Source organism: Mustela nigripes, chromosome 2 (genome assembly GCF_022355385.1).
Source record: "Mustela nigripes isolate SB6536 chromosome 2, MUSNIG.SB6536, whole genome shotgun sequence".
Taxonomy (NCBI): domain Eukaryota; kingdom Metazoa; phylum Chordata; class Mammalia; order Carnivora; family Mustelidae; genus Mustela; species Mustela nigripes.
In genome coordinates this window covers 145,962,696-145,985,110 of record NC_081558.1, presented here as the reverse complement: position 1 = coordinate 145,985,110, position 22,415 = coordinate 145,962,696, and the positions used below count along the sequence as shown (strand labels likewise).

Here is a 22,415-nt window from a genome sequence, read left to right as displayed (position 1 = left end):
TATATATATATATATATATATATATATATATATATATATATATATATATATTTTAAAAAAAACATTAAGCCAACATTTCTTTATGGTATAAACAAAGTTGGCCATAATATATTACCCTCTTTGTATAGTAATGGATTTGACTTGATAACCTTTTTTAAAAATCATTTTGGCAGTTGTTGATGATTACTTAAATAGATTCATTCAAGGAAATAGCAGGTCAAATTTTTGGCCATTGTGGGGAATGCATTTAACCAGGTTTGATATCTTCTTTAAAAAGAATTTTTGCATTCAAAATAAGACTTGAAACTTTTAATTTTCCTTCCTCATGCTATCCTTCAGATTTGGTACTTTTTTTTAAAAAAAGATTTTATTTATTTATTTGACAGAGACACAGGAAGAGAAGGAACACAAGCAGGGGGAGCAGCAGAGGCAGAGGGAGAAGGAGGCATCTGTGGAGCAGGCAGCCTGATGCAGGGCCCTGGGATCATGACCTGAGCTGAAGGCAGACTCTTAAGGACTGAACCACCCAGGTACCCCAGATTTGGTATTAATGGATTATAAAATGAGTTGTAGAATATAACACTTTTCTCTATTTTCTGAAAAAAAAATTGTGCAAGTCTTTGTCTTAGACTGCTCAAGCTGCCATTAAATAAAAAATCCCCATAGATTGGTGGCTTAAGCACAGAAGTGTATTTTCTCATAATTCTTAAGGTTGAGCATCTGAGATATCGGTGCAGTATGTTTGTATTATGTTGAGGATTCTCTTACTGGCTTGTAGATGGCTGTCTTCTCACTGTCCTCAAGGAAGGGAGGGAAGGAAAGAGGTAGAAGGAGGGTGGGGTAGGGGAGAGAGAGGTTCTTCTTTGGTTAAAAAACTCATAATTCAGAGCATATAATCTTATCCTTAGGGTCCCACTCTCATAACCTCATCTAAACCTAATTACCTCTTAAAGTCTTCATCATCACATGGAGGGGGCAGTAGGGTTTCAACATATGACATTTGTGGAGGGAGGGGTGCACAGCTCAGTCCACAACAGTCTAGAATTTTTTCTTCAATGACGGCTTGGTAAACTCATTCATAAAGCCATCTGGGCCTATAGTTTTCCTTGTGGGAAAAATTTTACATTTGATTCAATTTTTAGAAGATTAAAGTTTTCCATGTCTTCCTGAGTTACATTTTGTTACAGATACACTTTTTTTTTTTTTTAAGATTTTATTTACTTATTTCTTAGAGCACGCATGTGTGAGCAGGAGAGGAGCAGAGGGTGAGGGAGAGGGAGGGGGAAAGAATCCTATGTCGTCTCTGTGCTGAGCATGAAACCTGAAGCAAGGCTTGATCTCACCACCCTGAGATCACCACCTGAGTCCAAAGCAGGAGTCAGCTGCTTAACTGACTGAACCACCCAGGCGCGCTGAAGATACACTTTTCTAGGAATTTATAAATTTGTTCGCAATCATCTTCTCTCTGTTTCGTGTCTGCAGTGTCTGCAGTGATTTGTCCTACTCATTTCTAATATTCTTTGCCCCTCCCTCTGACTGTCCCTCCATTTTCTCCCTCCCTCTCTCCCTCTCGCTTCTTGATCACTCTTACCACAGGATTTGTCTTTTCAAACATATAACTTTAGTTTTCTTGATCTCTATTTTATGTTTCATTTCATTTCATTTCATTTTTAAGATTTATTTATTTATTTGAGAGAAGGAGAGAGGAGCAGAGGGAAAGAATCTCAAGCAGACTCCCCACTGAGTGTGGAGCCCAGGTGGGGCTTGAGCTCATGATTCTGAGATCATGATCTAAGGCCAAAGAGGGATACTTAACCAACTGAACCACCCAGGTGCCCCTCTATTTTGTGCTTTAAAAACATTTTGTTAATTTTTACACTTATTTTCATTTCCTTCTTTATATTTCTTTGACTTTATCTTTTGGTTTTTCTAACTACGTCACACAGTGATTTGTCCTAAATTTGTGTAAAATTCATTAATTCATTAATTCATTAATTTTCAATGTTTCTCTTTTCTATTATACATATTTCTTGCTAATAACATTTCACATGTTGCTTTAGATTCATCTGAGTTTTGCTATATAACATTTATGATTACACAATTCAACACATTTTTAAATTTTTAAATGACATTTCTTTGGCCCATGTGATGTTTAGAATACATTGTTTAATTTCAGAAGATATGGGAAATTTTATAGTTACCAGTTTCTGATTGATTTTTGACGTAAATGCATTGTGATCAGACAGCATATGTTGTATGGTTTAGAACTACTGCAAAATAGTGTGCAATATTAATGACATATAAAAAGTGTGCATAAAACATAGCTATAATAGCTTAACAAATTATTTTAAAGTAACTGTTCATGTTAGTACCACCTAGGGTAAGCTGTAAAACAATGTGAAAATTCCAGAAGTTACTTTGTGTTCCTTTCTAATTTTCTCTGAGATTTCAATCCTTTGTTTGTTGACATACACTTTATGGCACAATGTATAGTCAGTTTTCTAAATGTTTCATGTGTGCTTGATAAAAATATATTCTACAGTGTAGCATATAATGTTCATAGGTCCATTTTGTTCATTGTAGTTTAAATTTTATGGCCTTACTTATTTTTTCTGTTGATTCTACCAACAGCTAAGAGAGATATATCACAATCTCCCACTATAGGTACAGATTTGTCCCTTCTTTTGGTATGGTCAATATTTATTTATTTATTTATTTATTTATTTGTTGGCCATATAATTAGGTACATACACATTTAGAAATACCATTTCTTTCTAGAAATTTTCACTATATCCTTCTTGTCTTCTATATTCTCTTCTCTTTTTCATGTTTTCATCTGTACTTTTACTTGTCTGGATATTTTCTCTTGACTTACCTTCTTTTTCAGTTTTTGACTACTGCTATTCCTGGTGCTGGTTTGCTCCCAACATGTCCACTGGGCATATTTTTAAATTTTTAAATTTTATTTTTTATACTTTATTTTATTGTATTGAATTTTTATAATTATTTTATATTTTATGTTTTACTGCGCTACACATTATTGTATTATTTAGTCCTTCAAACAATACTTGGTTGTCTTTCAAATCTTCTTTGTCACTTGGTCTAGCTTCCTATGTCTGTGGGTATTTTTGAGCTTGTTGTTGATTTCTTTATGCACAGTAAAGATGGTCATGTTATCAGCTATGCTAATGTCGATAAGTAACCTCTTTTTCCTTCTGGTTCTTAGTTATATATATATTTTTCTTTATCCAGGTGTGTTTGGTTATCTGTGACTACAATTGCCCCTAAAAAGTCATTTTGGATATTTCCCAAAGCTTAGGGTCTAGGACTTGTGTGTGTGTGTGTGATAAATTGCTTATACTCCAGTGGGTATTTACAGTCTAAGTTCACCTTAAACTGATTTTGGAGCTTAAGCCACAAATTTGCACAAAAACCAGTGATGAGATTTTAAGGTAGTAGATCTCTTTCTTCTTCTTTTTTTAATTGTGTTGTATTAGTCAACATGCAACACATCATTAGTTTTTGATGTAGTGTTCAAAGATTCATTGTTTCTTTCTTCTTTTTAAAGATTTTGTTTATTTATTTGAGAGAGAGAGAGCACAGGAACACGCATGCTAGGGGAGGGATAGAGGGGAGAGGGTGAAGCAGGCTCCTCGCTGAGCCAGGAGCCCCATGCAGGGCTCGATGAGGCGGCTGGATGCAGGGCTGGATGCAGGGCTCCATCCCCAGACTCTGGGATCATGACCTCAGCCAAGGCAGACACTCAACCCGCTGAGCCACCTAGGTGCCCCTAAGATAGTAGATTGCTTAACTACATGACACAGCACACCTTTATGCAATAGTTTTGATAAATGAAATGTGGGTTGCCAGAGTTTCGTGGTAAGTGGAATTTCTCCCCAATAGGGAGGGCCTCATTTCCCAGCAGGCAGAAGAAAAACAAGTAAAGCATTTCTATAATAGAAATATTAATAATAAAAGTAATAGTTCTCTGTGTTGAACACTTACTCTATGGCACGCACTGTTAAACACTTAATATAGAATATATTATTTAATTTTTAATATATATTATCCTCACTCTGTTGTTGTAAGAACAGGCTCCATGAGGTCAAGCAACTTGCCCTAGGTCACAATCGGCTGAAATACATCCGCAGGTTTCTCAAAAACCTATAGTATCATGCTATATGGTGGGCTTTTCCTCATTTCTGTGAGGCAAAGAGACTACTACATGTTAATAGTGTAACTTTTTTTTTTTTTTTTGAGAAACATATGCGTGGAAAAAGAAAATGGTCTATGGTATCATCTTTGGCATTTTCCCAAAAAGTACATTAGTGTGTTAGTATAGAAACAGTTTTTGGCAAATAAAATACCTAACCTCTCTACTTTGCCTCACTGGTTTACTTAGACAGTTAATTCATTTTATCCAGTCTCTTGAATAAATTCTCATGGTGCACTAAGCTACATTTATGGGTAAAGAATTGTAAAATACCTTTGAATATTTATGGAATGAAAAAAGTAAGATATTCTTTTCTATTTGATTAATGTTATTGCTGCCTAATGTAAGTAAAATTGCTGGCATTTGAAATTGATACAAGTGTCATTTTTATATTTTGAAAGAAGAAATGAAAAAAGCAATTGAGAAAGAAAAATACAGTTGATGTGGTATATATACACAATGGAATACTATGCAGCCATCAAAAGAAATGAAATCTTGCCATTTGCAACAACATGGATGGAACTAGAGCGTATCATGCTTAGCGAAATAAGTCAAGCAGAGAAAGACAACTATCATATGATCTCCCTGATATGAGGAAGTGGTGATGCAACATGGAGGCTTAAGTGGGTAGAAGAAGAATCAATGAAACAAGATGGGATTGGGAAGGAGACAAACCATAAGTGACTCTTAATCTCACAAAACAAACTGAGGGTTGCCGGGGGGAGGGGGTTTGGGAGAAGGGGGTGGGATTATGGACATTGGGGAGGGTATGTGATTTGGTGAGTGCTGTGAAGTGTGTAAACCTGGTGATTCACAGACCTGTACCCCTGGGGATAAAAATATATGTTTATAAAAAATAAAAAAATTAAAAAAAAATACAGTTATTCGATTTTTGTCAGCTTGTAAGTGAAGACTGTAAATAGTTGGTTCTCAGTTTTAAAGAAGGGAATGCAAGGACACATAAACAAGTCAATCTAAAAATATTTTAAAAAACCAGGAAACATACATGATTTGTTAACAGATATTGGCATTTTGTGAATCGGAGAGTCTATCCCTCTCACTTCCTTTTTTGAAAGGCAGGAATATAGTTGTTTTGAAATCTTGAAAACTCTTATGTATGTTGCTACATTTAATTGTATTGCTAACACCTCAGTATAATTTTTAATGTGCAAAATCAGCTGCGGAATCACATGCCTCTGTGCTTGGAAACTCAATACTACTTTGCTCTGTTATGAGTCTTAACTTCTCATGAATTTTTTATTGTTACTTACCTGGATAATTTGTGACACCGCATTCAGAATTAACTTCCCAAATTGTGAACTCTATGGCTGAGCTCCCTTGCCTAGAGTCCTTTAGCATCTTTTTTTTTTTTTTTTTTTTTTTTGCCTGCAAGATACAACAGAAATGCTCCAGCTGGTACACACTGCCTTTCATTTTCAGGCTCCAGTTAACTCTCCAGTCTCACTTTACACTGCCTCCAAACTTCCTCTGCCCTTCAGCTACCCTAAATTATTTGCTATTCCTCAAATGAGCCATGTTGTTTCAGGTCTACGTGCTTTACACATGGTGTTTGTTGTGTCTGTAGTGCCCTTTCTTCATGACTTTCCAGGTACTTTTCATTCTTTACAGCTTGATTCACCTACCACTCCCTCTTTGGAGTTCTCGTGTCCACCCCAAAAGACAGCTGCTATATTTTCTGTCTCTTAAGGCTCCTGGTACCTTATCCTGGCTTCTGTATTAGTACCTCTCCACTGTATTGTAATTATATACATGCTTAGTACTACTTCCCCAGTAGGTCTTAAGCCCAGAGTAACGGTGAAAGCAAAATATATTTTGTTGAATAAAAAAGCATATGGAGGGGCTCCTGGGTGGCTCAGTGGGTTAAAGCCTTTGCCTTTGGCTCAGGTCATGATCCCAGGGCCTGTGATCAAGCCCTGCATTGGGCTCTCTGCTTAGCGGGTAGCCCGCTTCCCTTCCTCTCTCTCTGCCTACTTGTGATCTCTTTCTGTCAAGTAAATAAATTAAAAAAAAAAAAAAAGCATATGGATAATACCTAATTCACAAAGTTATTGTAAAACACTGTAAAACAATGGATATGAAAACTTAAGCTATTTGACACTGTAGAATTGCTATTGATGTATTTACCCATGTCTACCCAAATGCTCAACATGCAAGCCAGGCCAGACCACTCTATTAAGACATTTTGAGGAGGGTTGAAAATTATCCATTTTTATGATTGAAAATAAATTAAGGATTTAAAAATCACTCTCTGACATCAGAAAGCCTATTATCTATATTACGAGACAAGTCAAAAAAAAAAAAAAAACCAAATCACTGAATAGCAAATGATGCAAGATTTCCTATGATGAATGGGCATTTGATACTGTAGGAGTTGTGAGTGTCAAGAGGGAAGACCATTATGAGGAAGCTGATTTTGACGTAGATACAAAAAGTCATAGTCTTTTAATTGAGAAAGGGGTATGCAAAGTCAAAGGAAGAAGCTGCTGTGCTCCTTCTGTTAAATGTGATCTAATGTGAGCACAACTTCTTTGAACTCTTCCCCATAGATTACTCTGGCTTTGCCCACAGGAAAAAATCCTGTTCATTCTTCAAGATTTGGCTCAAATGCTACTAAAAACACCCAGTGGAACCATTCCATTTTTTTTTTTTTTTTTCGGAATTTCCAAGAGCATCATATCATTTAGAATCAGACTTAACTTTATATAATAGAAATCTCCCTTCCCTTGCCAATAGCCCAAGCAAAATAGATATTTACTTTCATGATACTGCAATCATCAAAAACTCAGACTCCTTTGATTTTTCTGCACTTTCCTAGCTTCCATATTAGATTCTCCTATCATTTAGAGTGGTTGTTGGAGTGCTAACCATTTTGCTCCAGTTTCAGGCAATAGAAAACAGGAGGGAAAGGATAGAAGGAATGTGCTTCTATCAAGAGCTTGGCAAGGCCTTTAAGTTAATGGCTTTCATTCATTGGTATGTCCAATGGCCACATCAGCTGCAAGCAATTTTAGTTAACAAAGCCATATCTAACTACAACAAAGGCTGAGAACACTGTGAGCCAGTATAAAACTGGGGTCTGGTTTAAGAGGAAAAGGAGTGTGGACATTGTGTGGGTCTCTGTCCATCTCTCCACAAACACATTCTTTGCATGTTTCTTGAGACAGTTATCATTGTCTTTTTTTCATGCCAGTTATTTGGAATAATGTTTATTTCTCCCCACCAGACTACTTCTTTGATGGCAAGGACCATAGCTTATAAATGATTTAAGAGAATTAGGTCTGGAAAGACAGAGAACTAAGTGGGATCACAGAATGTGTGCAGTGGGGTACTGGGAGATAAGAATAGCAATGGAAATCAGGGTGAGATTATAAGAGTAAGGACTACTCAACTGAAATAGTGGTTTTCAAGCTTTTGGACTCAGGACCCCCTTATACTCCTTTTTTTTTTTTTTTTAAAGATTTTATTTATTTCTTTGACAGAGAGAGAGAGAGAGATCACAAGTAGGCAGAGAGGTAGGCAGAGAGAGAGGGGGAAGCAGGCTCCCCCCTGAGCAGAGAGACCAACGCGGGGCTCCATCCCAGGACCCTGAGATCATGACCGGAGCCGAAGGCAGAGGCTCAACCCACTGAGCCACCCAGGCGCCTCTTTTTACTTTTTTTTTCATTCTATTTTATTTTATTTCTTTTCAGTATTCCAGAATTCATTGTTTATGCACCACACTCAGTGCTCCTTGCAATACATGCCCTCCATAATACCCACCACCAGGCTCACCCATCCCCCCAGCCCCCTCTGTTCCCAAACTCTCTTTGTTTCTCAGAGTCCACAGTTTCTCAGAGTCCACGTTTTCTCATGGTTTGTCTCCCACTCCGATTTCCCCCAACTCATTTCTCCTCTCCATCTCCCAATGTCCTCCGTGTTATTCCTTATGCTCCATAAGTAAGTGAAACCATGTGATAATTGACTCTCTCTGCTTGACTTATTTCACTCAGCATAATCTCTTCTAGTCTCGTCCATGTTGATACAAAAGTTGGGTATTCATCCTTTTTGGTGGAGGCACAATACTCCATTGTATATATGGACCATATCCCTTTATCCATTCGTCCGTTGAAGGGCATTTGGTTATTTCCACAGTTTGGCAACTGTGGCCATTGCTGATATGAACATTAGGACCCACTTATACTCTTAAAAATAACTGAGGACTCTAAAATCTTTTGTTTCTGCAGATCCTACATATCAATATTTATCACACTAGAAATTAACACTGAAAAGTTTAAAGCATATCTTTGTATTGATTCATTTCATTTATTTATTTGAGTATAGGTGACATGCAATGTACATTAAGTGTACAACACAGTGTACATCACACTTTGCATGTTATGTATACTCCCTGCAAGTGTAATTGCCACCTGTTAGCATATAATGTCGTTACAGTATCATTGACCATATTCTCTGCCCTGCCCCTTTTATTTCCATGACATTCATTCCATAACTGGAAAGCTGTATTTTCCTCTCTTCTTCACCCATTTTGCCCATTCCTCTAGCATCCTTCCCTCTGGCAACAACTATCAGTTTATTCTCTAATTTTACTTTTTATTTGTTTATTCAATTTTTTTAAAAATTCCACATAGGAATATAATCATATGGTATCATTTTACTTTAAAATAATGTTAATAAACCATTATGCCTTGAAATAAATAACATCCTTAGAAGATAACTATATTATCCAAAATTAAAAAAAAAAATTAGTGGGAATAGCGTCATTTTTTTTTTTTACCTTTTTGCAATTTCTTTAATGACTGTTAGAACTGAAGAAATAGGTTCACAACTCTGCTTCTGTATTGAGTCTGTTGAGGTATTTTGTTTAGGAGAAGTGCTTGAAGAAAATCTGACTTCGTGTGGATATGTCATTGGGAAAATGAGGATCTCTTGATCCCTAAAATGATCTTAGGGACTCCCAGGGGTCCTTGGGCCACACTGGGAATTGTTGGGCTATGTATGTACAAAGTGTTAAAAACCAACAAAGGAAACCAAATAGGAATCCTTTTATTGTAAAGGGAAATAAAAAATTCTATAATTAAACATGTTATTATTTATTTTGAAGACTCAGTTCCATTAGTTTATAGAAACCATACCTTGTGGGGCACCTGGGTGGCTCAGTGGGTTAAAGCCCCTGCCTTCCCTTTAGCTCAGGTCATGATCCCAGGGTCCTGGGATCAAGCCCTGCATTGGGCTCTCTGCTCAGCAGGAAGCCTGCTTCCCTTCCTCTCTCTCTGCCTGCCTCTCTGCTTACTTGTCATCTCTGTCTGTCAAATAAATAATAAATAAAAAAATCTTAAAAAAAAAAAAAGAAAAGAAAGCATATCTTGTAATACCAGCACTGGCATGCTTCTGTTTAAAATGAGGATAAAGAATGCAAGTCATGCTTATACAATTGTGAGAAAGAATGGAGTTTCGTCCAGTACTATGCATAAAATCTGCTAAACATCTACTGCATGCTTTGCTTTAGAAAAGCAAATGTCTTTACCTAAAACTCATTTCATGCAAAAATGAGATAATGAATGTGAAAGTGCTTATCTCCAGTGCTTTCCTCCTTCTCATAGCCATTCTGGGTAAGGCCCTTCAGAAAGAAAAACAATTTTTTGAGGAAAGATTTTTCCTAATATTAAAAATATATGTAAATATATACACACACATCCTTCCCCAAAAAAGGAAAAATAAATTTTCTGTTTAACTGACCTGGTAGTCCGTTTAAGGAAGATTTGCAGGCTTGGGCCTGTTTTCACATTTAATTATGATTTGGTATAGTTTATTCAGTTGAAAGAAGCTCAGTGTGGCATAAAATAGAGCCTGGCAGAGGACACAAAGTTTCATCCCTTGGAATATTCCCAGGGCTCTTGGATGCTGATGGTAGCCTATTAAGTCTATGGTCGGGCCCACCGCCATTTTGAAGGGACATGTGCTTTGCTTCAATATATCAAATTAAATTCTATGCAGTAAGGATGAGGGAATGTGGGACTCTGCCTTCCTGTTCTAACTGGTTTCTATCTTTCATAAAGAGACACCAATGTCACACTTAAGTTATTAGTCATACTGCTGCTATATAACAAACTACATCAAAGCCGTAAGTTAGTGGGGGAAACAATATGCAAAACTTACTATTTTATAGTGCTGTAGATCAGAAGTCTGACAGGGTCTTGCTGGGCTAAAATAAAGGTATCAGTGTGGCTGCCTTCCTTTATGGAGACGCTACTTCCTTAGCTTTTCCAGTTTCTAGAGGCCACCTGCATTCTTTGACTTGTGTTCCCTTTCTTTGTCATGAAAGTTAGCAATGTAGCATCACTCTCAGCCTTCTTCTGTCATCTTATATATTTCTGACCTCAACTGGGAAAGGTTTTCTGCTTTTAGGGATTCATGTGATTAGATTGGCTTCACCCAAATAATCCAGGATCATCCCTCCATTTCAGTGTCTGTATATCCTTAAGCACATCTGCAAAGTCCTTTTAGTTATGTTTGGTACCACCTCCTCAGGTTCCAGGAACTAGACATGGACATCTTTGGGGGCCGTTATTCTGCCCAACACACTCAGCTTAAATCTCATTGATGTTAGTTTTGCTAACTTTAATTTTTAAAACATCTAAACAAAAATGGGAGGCTAAAAAAGGGATAGAAATATACAGAAAAAGAATATTGATGTCATCAACTACTGTCTGTGGGAAATTCATACTTAAAAATCTATTATCCCACATAGATTTAGGTTAAAATGATAGAATTTCATTATCTATTGTGGTGATTATGTAATCAATTTTACTGTAAAAAAGACAAATGTCTGCACTTCACAGTCATCTCATGTATCATTTGATCTGCTGGTTGCTACGGAGATCACCCATTTCAAGAATATTAGGTAGCAATGAATGATGTAATGAGAATGGGCATGTGTTCTGATGTCTATTTTTAATTCCTTAAAATGGTGTCTTTTCCTTTAATTATTTTTTTAGCTGAGCTCTTACATCCTCTTCTTTTGCTTTATAGAGCTTTTCAGATTTTAGGCTGATGTAGCCATTTTACTTACACATTAAGAAAAAGTAGGGGAGCCTGGGTGGCTCAGTGGGTTAAAGCCTCTGCCTTAGGCTCAGGTCATGATCCAAGGGTCCTGGGCCCCACATCGGGCTCCTTGCTTGACAGGGGGCCTGCTTCCCTTCCTCTCTCTCTCTGCCTACTTGTGATCTCTGTCAAATAAACAAATAAAATCTTTAAGAAAAAAAAAAAGGAAAAGGAAACTCCATTCCTTGCATTTGTTCAAATTGCTGAAATCAATATAAAGACAGACATTCTTAGACAAATTTAGGTAAGTTATCTTAAGTGAATTAACATTAGAGGCAGTACTCAATCTGAAAAATATGTATTTTATTTTTCCAGCTTCACTGAGGTGTAATTAACAAATAACTTGTAATATATCTGAAATATTCAACATATTGACAATTTATATACACTGTGAAATGATTATCTCAATGAAGTTACTGAACACTTACATCACCTCACACACTTCCTTTTTTTTTTTTTTTTTAAAAACAGGAATGCTTAAGATTTACTCTCTTAGCCAATTTCAAGTGTACAACACAAGATTAACTACAGTCACTAAGCCATATGTTCAATCCTCAGAACTTACTCGTCTTATAAGTTAAAGTTTGTGCTCTTGACCAACATTCCATTCCCTCTATCCCCCAAATCCTGGTAACCATGATTCTACTGTTTCTATGATTTTGCCTTTTTAAAAAAAATCTACGTATAAATGATACCATGAAGTTTGTCTTTCTCTTACTTATTTCACTTAGCACAATGTTCCCCAGGTTCTTGCATATTGTTGCACATAGAAGGATTTCCATTTTTTTTAAATATATTTTAAATATTATTTATTTAATTTAATAGCTCTAAGCATTGTGTATATAGGTCATCAATTTAAAAACTCTGATATTAATTTGCTGCACACACCAGGTGTAAACCATGCATACGTTACTTAAAAAATCATGCTTTCTAGTTTTATTAAAGTAATTTACTATTAGTGCAGAATTCACCTTGCGTTGTCATTGTTGAGAAAGGAATATGAGTAGGAGCAATTAACTAGATCCTCTAAGTAGACATTATTTATTCTATAAAAACACTAGTTAAACTACTTGTGGCTGAAATATAAAAATACGTTGATTTTAGGTATTAATTTTTTATTCAACATATTTACTAAATCTCTTATAAGTTACAATAGTTTCTCTGTTGATTCTGTTGGATTTTTAAGTAAATAATTATTATATCTTAGAACAATTATAATCTTATTTGTTCCTTCTCAATTTTTATACCAGTACTTTTTTTTTACACTACTATACTTGTTATGACATAATTAAAATAAAATGTTGAGTAGAAGTATGGTAGACATCTTTGTCTTGTTCTCTAACTGAAAGTGAAAATTTGCAATGTTTCACCATTTAATGTTTGCGTAGGGTTTTATAGATATTCTTCTCCAGTATTTCAAAGTTTTCTTCTATTTTTGAATGCCTAAAAGTTGTTTTTTTATTTTGTCTTTATGATATGAAATTTACCAGATGTATTTTCTACATCTATTTGGATGATTACAAATTATTATTCTGTAATCTTTTTATGTGGTAAATTACATTGAATAGCTATTGTTAAATCAATAGTGCATTCTTGATACATTATCTTTTTTTTGTAATTTTGGTTTGAGTTTGGTAATATTTTGTTTAGGATTTTTTCAGTTAGGTATATGAGTGAAATTTACCTTTAATTTTTCTTTCTTGTGCTGTCCTTGTTCAGGATTTGCTAGGCTCATAAAATGAGTTAAGAAGTCAATTTTCCTACTCTTGGAAGAGTTTTATGAGTTTAGAATTACTTCTGCCTTGATATATGACAGAATTTACCAGTAAAGCCAGCTAGGTCTGTATTTTCTTTGTGGGGAAAATTGTAGATCACAAACTTTATTTTTTTTTCCTTTTTTAAGTTTTTATTTAAATTTCAGTCAGTTAACATATAGTGTAATATTAGTTTCAGGGGTAAAATTTAGTGATTCATCACTTACATACAACACACAGTGCTCATCACAACAAGTGCCCTCCTTAATACCCATCACCCATTTAGCCCATCCCCCACTAGTCTTTCCATCAACCCTCAGTTTGTTCTCTGGAGTTAAGAGTCTGTTTTATGAACAAACTTGATTTCTTAGGCAAATCAGATTCTTCCCCAACTTTTCTAGGACTTAGCTCATTTCATTATTATCTTCAAATTTATTGCCATTAAGTTACTTGTCATATCTTCCTATGATACCTATGATACTTTTAAATACTTATGGAAATAATCTGTGACCTAAGATCATTGCTTCCTATTCAAGAAAGGACTTCCCTTTTCTAGGCTTATATGTCTGGGGTCTCAGGGCTTTCTATATTTTGGCCTGAAAATTCTTCATTCTCTAACCTGATGTTTTTAAGAGCCCATTTAAAAATTCTATTTCTGAGGGCACCTGGGTGGCTCAGTTGGTTAAGCGACTGCCTTCAGCTCGGGTCATGATCCCGGAGTCCTGGGATCGAGTCCCACATTGGGCTCCAGCTTCACGGGGAGTCCGCTTCACCCTCTGACCTTCTCCCCTTTCATGCTCTCTCTCTCTGTCTCTCTCTCAAATAAATAAAAAGAAAAAAAATCTATTTCTGACCTTTTGGATGTCATCAGTAAGAAAGTGAGCCTGAATTATTTCATCTATCTTTACAGAAATCATATGTTCCTGTCCATCAGTTGTTTACATTTCAGCCCTCGTGATTTCATATCATCCTCCCCTGCTTTGTTTTATTTTCCTTACTTTATTTTATTTTCTGGAGCTGCTATCATTATGTAACAAATGATATGACTATGTTATTTATTGCTTATCTTCCTCCATACTGTGAAGGGTTTTTAACTCTTCTCTTTTCAGTGTCTAGAACAGTGCCCAGCCTGGATTAGATGCCCAACCAATTTCTGTTGAATGAACAAGAAAAACTGATTTTTGCTGTTCAGAATCTTTTAACTTAATGCTTGATACATGCTGATTTCGTGACAGAGCCTTAGAGTTATACTTTGCAATTCACTAAATCTTGGAGCTAGAAAGACCTCAAGAAGCAAACACTTTCTAGATTTTTTTAATGTAAGGAAATAGTCCAAAGATGATAAACCAAATTTGTTTTAACTTTAAGGTTTCTAGGCAACATTTTTTTCTTTGAACAGAGATTGACATTTCATTTCATGTACAGAATCATGCAATAATTGCTGAAAGATATTTTGAAGTCATTTATACTAGGGAGTTTTAGTTAATTAATTAATTTATGAGAGATAGCACGCATATGTGCAGCAATGAGTGAAGGGGGAGGGGCAGAGAGAGAGTACAAGTGAGAATCCTAAGCCACTCATCGCTGAGCCTAACTTGGGGCTGGATCCACCCCCCCCCGCCCCGAGATCATGAACTAAACTGAAACCAAGAGTCAGAGGGTTAATTGACTGAGCCACCAAGGCAGCCCTATACTAGGGCTTTTTAAACATGGGCACATGCATGACATTTAGAAACCACGAATCTCCTAAAATTGATATAACTATATTATTCAAATGCAAACTAGTCATTTTGCTGTGAAGCAGGTCTAGAGATTAATATGCATCTCAAGAGCGGACCTGAGTCTGAGAAGGGTTTGTGCTGTTGAGGAACGCTTCTGGCTTTCTGTCCCTTGAGTGTTTTTTAAAAATATTTACATCATATCAAGACTTTTGACCCTGGGGATCATAAAACAGAGGTCTGTTTGTGGGTAAAAAGTGGTCCAGATGAAGTTCTCTGTGCATTCTGTACCTTCTGCTTAGTCCTCTCTTTTGGGAGGAAGGATTATCTCACTGGTCATTGCAGACTTGTGGGATCCGTTGATGGGGGGACTGCTTGGAGAGGGAAGATCTCTGCCAAACCCTTTGGAGCCCTTTTGTTATCGATCAGGGCAGCTGGGTATTGGTAAGAAGCCTTATGGTTCCTTATAAACTTTAAGTGTCATGGGTGGAGAAGAGCTCCAGAACATAACTGCAAAAATTCTCTGACGTTTTAGTTCACAATTTTGTTGTTGTTGTTGTTGTGTGGAAAACAAATCTCTTTCAAACATATTTGTACAAGGTCTTTCAAACACATTTATACCATTGTATCTAATATGTATCTTTAGACACATCACCTTGACACAGGGCATTCCAAGACCACGTGTACTGCAGTAAGTTAAAGTTCCACTAGCACTGCATCATGGCATTGCTATCTGGGGCCACTTATAATACAAAGAGAGCACTTCAGGTCAACGATAAAACAACATTGTGGCAGATGTGAAGCATGAGTGTTTTCTAAGATCATTTATTCTTATGACAGCAATATATCAAGTATGAGACATGATTTAATCCAACTCATTCACTTCTTCCTTTTTTCAAAGGAATATTTCATTTTTAAAATGGCTATGAGACGTTCCTTCCTACTGTGTAATAGATGCTTCATCTCTTTAGAGAGCAGACACTACACATTACATTGCGTCTTCTGAGTGGGACACTGACCCCAGAGCTTTGGCTGTTCTTTAGTAATTATCTCATCTTCCATTTCTTGCCCCATGTTGCTCCCAGCCCCGATGACTCTGCATTTGTGGTATTTCTTGGATGCTGCTGGCGAGACTGGGCTTCACTTTTGCAGTGACCCCTCTCTCATATCCACGTTCTATTCCATCCAATTTTGAAATAAGGAAGTCAACCCAGACAGATTGTGGTTTTCCCAAAATAATCTACTGAATGTTCCATGTTTTTTAGGCAAAGCATATTTTATTTTATTTTAGTTATTTTATTATTTTATTATTTCGTTCTTTCCTTGCTTGTTTAATGTACATTATATGCCACGTGATATACTCAGGATCAGAAATATAAAGATGATGAAGACTTGTTTCAGCTCAAGGTGTTCCTCTTCCACTTGAGGACATAAAGGGCTGTGTATTTATATGAGGTGACACAGGCTATGCAAGAAACAAGGGAGGAACTGGTTCTGCCCTGGGTGTGGGCTGGGTGGAGTCTGACACCTGGGAGAAACCACTTCAAAATGGGCTTTGAAGTCTAAGGACACATTTACAAGATAAAAAAGAGGGAGCCGTCCTTCCAGAAATGAGATGTCCAGAAATGAGATGACACATGCTATCGCTTGTTCAGGAATGAGTAAGAGCTTCTGCATGGGAACGGGAAGGAAGGGACACATTCAAAAGACTATTGGAGGTAGAACTGAAAGCATTTGCTGTTCATGTCTATGTAAAAACCGACAAAAAAGCATTGCTAAAGAAGACCCTGAAGTTTGGGCTTCTGGTTTAATCAAGGTAGGGAATGTTTAGCTCTGAACATACTGAGCTCTTGAAGTAAGCATGTAAGTTTTACCTGTAGGTAAAACTGCACCACAAAAATTCTAGTTGGAGATGCAGAGTAGGGCTACTCAGAGATTTCTAATGCTTTATATGGTCATGGGCCCTAACGAGGTACTCGCTGCCATAGAGCACCTCACGGACCCTGGCTGGTAAGGAGCGTGATGGAACACATTTGCTCTATATTAATTTTAGGTTTTTAAGCATAGACTTTTTTTTTTTGCTTTGAGAATTATCATATTAAAGAGAAATCTGAGAGACAGAAATTATAGTATATGTATTCTCCCTTGTTAAGTATAATTCAAATTGAAAAAAGGAATTTACAGTAGAGTTTTTTGAAAGAAAGAGGAATAGGATAATGAAAATAATTCAAAGCAGAGATGGCATATACCGCTATATTCTTTTATCACCCCTCACCCCTGTATTTTTATAAAACTTCAATGGAATAAAAAAAAATAAGGATAATTTGGGGGTATTTGTAATTGGTGATTTCCTTGATTGTTGAAGGATAAAAAACAATTGCCTGCAGCCCCACCAAAAAGAGATATCCTCATCAACTACAAGAGCTTTGATGTTGTCCGTATTGTTTACCAGAACTTTAATTATTTGCTTGATATCATTTAAATGGAGTTTTCCTATTGGTTAAAGATTCTAGTGTCAAATTTAAAAGCAATTGTATATGTTTCAGGGAGATATAATGAGGGATTCTTTTTGGTTCAGATAATGTCCTGCCCTTGATCACAATTTTGTTCACTTTGCAAATTCATCAAGCTGTATAATTAAGAGCTATGAATGTTTTGGATATATTTTATACATCAATAAAATGGTAACTGAAGAGAGCAATGATACATTTTTCAGACATACATAATGTGGTTATTTCTTACACTTTTTAAAAAAGTACATGTTCTGCAATGGAATAGTTTGATAAGAAATCTTAATGCTGTTACCGGTTTGTGTCTGTTGGATTTGCATGTTTTCAGGTAGTCACATAAAGATTGCATTGCAGAATAGTGTTTCAAAAAACACAGAATGTGCTCTATGTGTATCAGGTGATTTAAGGTTTTCCAAACAGTGTTCAGAGATTCCATTTATGTACCCAAATTGCAAACTAAAACTTAGAAAAATGCTTCCGAGGTGAAGTTCACTTGCCTGGGACAGAAGACTTTTTAAGGATGCCAGTTTGCCCACTGTATGGCCCAAGTGTTTATTCAGCTGAGGCTTGGATGAAAGCCACCACATCAATGTCGCAGTCTCAGCACATGTGAGGAAAATACATGTGATACATAGCAAATTAGGTGTCATGCTCTGGGAAGGACGGAATGGGATTGATTTGCCACTTTTCGCAATGCTCTTTTACTGTCAGCTGTGGCTTTGAGGAAAGCATTAGAGATTCTTGTCACAGATGTTTCTTTCATAAACTGTTGTGGGAGAATGACATTCTGCAAAAATGGTTTACTACTCTTCTTTCTTCTCTTGGGGAAACAAAGTACGCTCCGGAGCCTGGCCAAAGGGACTCAAGGAGCGCTCTTCATTTATACCACAATAGCGTTAAGGATCAGGACATTTACAAAGTTGATTTTAGAACTTTGTTGGCAAATGTAGTGTGTTGAGGTATTTACTCAATGTATGTGCCATTGAGGAGGTTTGTAAGACGTATTATAGGGGAGGGTAGAAACCAGTCCATGGGGTGTTTTTTTTTTTTTTTTTTTTTTTTTTTAAGATTTTTTTTTTTTTTTTTACAGAGAGAGATCACAAGTAGGTAGAGAGGCAGGCAGAGAGAGAGAGAGAGAGAGAGAGAGAGAAGCAGGCTCCCTGCTGAGCAAAGAGCCCAATGCGGGACTCGATCACAGGACCCTGAGATCATGACCTGAGCTGAAGGCAGCGGCTTAACCCACTGAGCCACCCAGGCACCCCCATGGGGTGTTTAAAACTGAAATTAAAACTGAAAAATGTTTGTATGGTTTTTATTTAATAGTTCACAATTGATTAAAGTAATTAATCTTTTTCGCATACTGTAGTCCACACAAACTACTAAAATGAGAAGTTACAATTTCTTTGTAGCTCAGCCACTTTTGTTTATAACATGATGAAGTTTATGAAGAACAGTCATATTTATATGAAAAGAACATGTTTGATAGAATTATTTGATGGTAATTTTAAAATTAAGGGGCAAGACCTGTTTATCCCCCTGGGAATTTTAATATATCACTTCCATTTGGTATAATTTTCACTGAGAATTGGGTGAGCAAATGTGTGCATTTTGTACATTAGTATTTTCCTGCTGAACAAAAATTCAGTTACTATAGCAACTGCAATATCACATGGGATCTTAAGAAATAGAAAAAATATTTTAAAAAAGTGTTATCCATGTGTCATATTAATTTTTCTACTTTATGCTACATATACGTCAGGCTATTTCCTCTGATGCTATGTAGATATTCAGTATTTAATCATTCATTAAAGTTTTTTTGTTGTTGTTTTCTTGTTTCACTAAACGTTATAGACTGCCTACAGAAGTTTCTCTCTTTTTTTGTATGTGCAAACAAATTGGTGTATGCAAAATTTTACTTGTCAATTTAGACAATGAAGATTAAAATAAGATGAATGCTTATTTTTAAAGTGAATTGATTTTCTTTTTAAATTTGTATGAAAAAATAATGCATTGTATTGTTTTGAAGTGTAAGAAAAGAAAACTATAGTAGGACAGGTCATATTTGCTGATTAAAACACTTTACTTCCTCCACAGGGTTGCAAATATGTCTTAAATATTTATTTTATTTTATTTATTTATTTGACAGACAGAGATCATAAGTAGGCAGAGAGGCAGGCAGAGAGAGAGAGAGGAGGAAGCAGGCTCCCCTCCTAGTAGAGAGCCCAACTCGGGGCTGAATCCCAGGACCTTGGGATCATGATCTGAGCCGAAGGCAGAGGCTTTAACCCACTGAGCCACCCAGGCACCCCTTAAATATTTATTTTAAAAGATTCTCAACTCCTACGCTGACAGGAAACTTAAGGTGTTTGTTTGTTTTTTTTTTTTTTGATGGAGTATAAATGAGTGAAAAACAGGTGGTAAAATTTTATTTTTCATGCAGATGAGTTTAAAAGTTACAATTTTCCTAAATTGTTGATTTGTTGTTGTTTTAAACAAACACAAAGAACCTGGCCGTTTATTCATTCTGAGGTCTGGTTGGAGTGTTCTATGAGATAGAAGCATGTCATGGAATTTTTCTGTATAACTATATCTTAATCCTACATTTTGAGGTATTCTTACTGTACTTTGGAGTCTGCTTGTATAGTGGAAAGGTTAAGACTTTACAACTTATCATCTTTACAATTGTTAGTTTTGTGAAACAGGCTGTGGTTCTCTGGAAGTTTTGCTGGATAACAGGCTCACTGAACTAGCATGGAAGTAGCCTCAAAATTTTTTTTCCCCTCATAAGCTTCTTTTGTGAATTCCAGATTCACATGGTTTATAGCCATGGTTTAAAACCTGAGGGTCACTGAAGAGGGATTGAGAGAGGTGTTTGGAGTGTCTCTTCTCTCTTGCAACCATACAAAAAAAAAAAATGCTGTACTATATTATTCAATGAAGATTCAAACTGGAATTGTTGGAGCCAGAAAAACTTCTTTTTTGGAGACAATGCCTATAATATGAACTGAGGACTGATAAAAGTCACCTCACAAGTATAGAAAGATATTCAAAAAACTTCAAAAAAGCTTGCATGCTTTTAACATCTGTTAAACTGAATTTATATGCTTATTATTTCAGAAATATATTGATTCATATTCCCAAACTGTACTTTTATGTGGTTGTTTATGTTTGTCCTTTCCAGGTTCTATGTCAATAATGGTTCACAGTCGATTGCTTGTGTGCTAGAGGTTTGCATAAAAGGAATACCAAACTTATGGTAATTTTCTTCCTTAGTACTGAAAAGGAATTTATTTCATTTCATAGGGGTGGTATCTGGTCTCTTAATTTACAGGCCACTGGATTGTTGCAGGTAACTGCTTTCTTCCACCTTTTGTAAAGAAAAATCAAGTTAGCTTTAGAAATTTACAGTTCAATACTCTCAACTTATTTTTATGAAATAGTTTTGGTTATTTGTAATGAATCTTGAGTATAATTTACATTTGAGATAGTGATAAAATAGCCAGAGTCTTGCCTTGCATGAGTTCCTTTTCCCCCACCATACCATGCCTAAGTTGATCAAAACTGGGTTTAAATGGATGTCTGTGTTAGATCTTATCCATTATTTCCATTGCAAATTGTGATAAAATAGCAGAAACTTTAAAAAAAAATTTATGTATTTGACAGACTGAGATCACAAGTAGGCAGAGAAGCAGGCAGAGAGAGGAGGAAGCAGGCTCCCCACTGAGCAGAGAGCCCAGTGGGGGCTCGATCCCAGGACTCTGAGATCATGACCTGAGCCAAAGGCAGAGGCTTTAACCCACTGAGCCACCCAGGCGCCCCAAAATAGCAGAAACTTTTTACAAGCCTTTTCTCCCATACCATATGTCATAATGTTGATAAAACTTTGATTGAACTAACCAGACAAGCAGGTGTAGATGTTCTCAGGGTTTTAGAGGTTAATCTTTTTTTAAAAATTTAGTTTTAAAAAATTTTAATTCCAGTATAGTTCACATATAATATTCTATTAGTTTCAAGTGTACAACACATTGATTCAAAAATTCTCTACATTACTCAGTGCTAATAGAGATAAATGCACTCTTCATCACCCTCACCTATTTTCCCCCTCCCCCACCTACTTTGCCTCTGGTAACCGTCAGTTTGTTCTCTGTAGTGAAGAGTCTGTTCCTTGGTTTTTCGCTCTCTTTTTACCTTTGTTCATTTGTTTTGTTTTGTAAATTCCACGTATGAGTAAAATCACATGGTATTTGTCTTTCTCTGTTTTGCTTAGTATTATAGTCTCTAGCTCTATTCATGTTGCAGATAGCAAGATTTCACTCTTTTTTACAGCTAGATAATATTCCATTATATGTGTATATATATCACCTCTTCTTTATCCATTCATCTATCGATGGACACTTAGCTTTATTCCATAACTTGCTACTATAAATAATGCTGCAATAAATATGGAGGTGCATATATCCTTTCAAATTAGTGTTTTCATATTCTTTGGATAAATATCTAGTAGTGCAATTACTGGATCATAGGGTGAATCTATTTTTTAATATTTTGAGGAACGTCTATACTATTTTCCATATTGGCTGCACCAGTTTGCTTTCCCACCAGCAGTGAGTGAGAGTTCCTTTTTCCTCACATCCTCACTAATATTTGTTTCTCGTGTTTTTTATTTTAGTCATTCTGACAAGGGTGAGATGATAGCTTAATGTAGTTTTGATTTGTATTTGCCTAATGATGAGTGAGGATGGGCATCTTTTCATTTGTCTGTTGGCCAACGTGATGTCTTCTTTGGAGGAACGTCTGTTTACATCTTCTGTTTATTTAAAAATTGGATCATTTGCTCTTTTGGTGTTGAGTTGCAAAAGTTCTTTATATATTTTGGATACCAGCCTTTTATTGGATATGTCATTGCAAATATCTTCTCCCATTAGTGGGTTGTTTTTTAGTTTTGTTGATTGTTTCCTTTGCTGTGCAGAAGCTTTTTATTTTGAACTCATCTCAGTAGTTTATTTTTGCTTTTGTTTTCCTTGCCTTAGGAGCTATATCTAGAAAAATGTGGCTATGGCTAATGTCAGAGAAATCACTGCCCATGCTCCCTTCTAGT

At 36.1% G+C, this 22,415-nt stretch overlaps 1 long non-coding RNA gene across 3 annotated transcripts in view; it reads left to right on the top strand.

Moving 5' to 3' along the window:
* Window positions 1-22,415, top strand: part of LOC132012149 (uncharacterized) — a 248,871-nt gene that overhangs the window by 115,383 nt on the left and 111,073 nt on the right. For all 3 annotated transcript variants that reach the window (XR_009402539.1, XR_009402538.1, XR_009402540.1), the window contains exon 2: window positions 387-530. This is a non-coding gene — a long non-coding RNA (uncharacterized LOC132012149). The remainder of the gene's footprint in view (window positions 1-386; window positions 531-22,415) is intronic.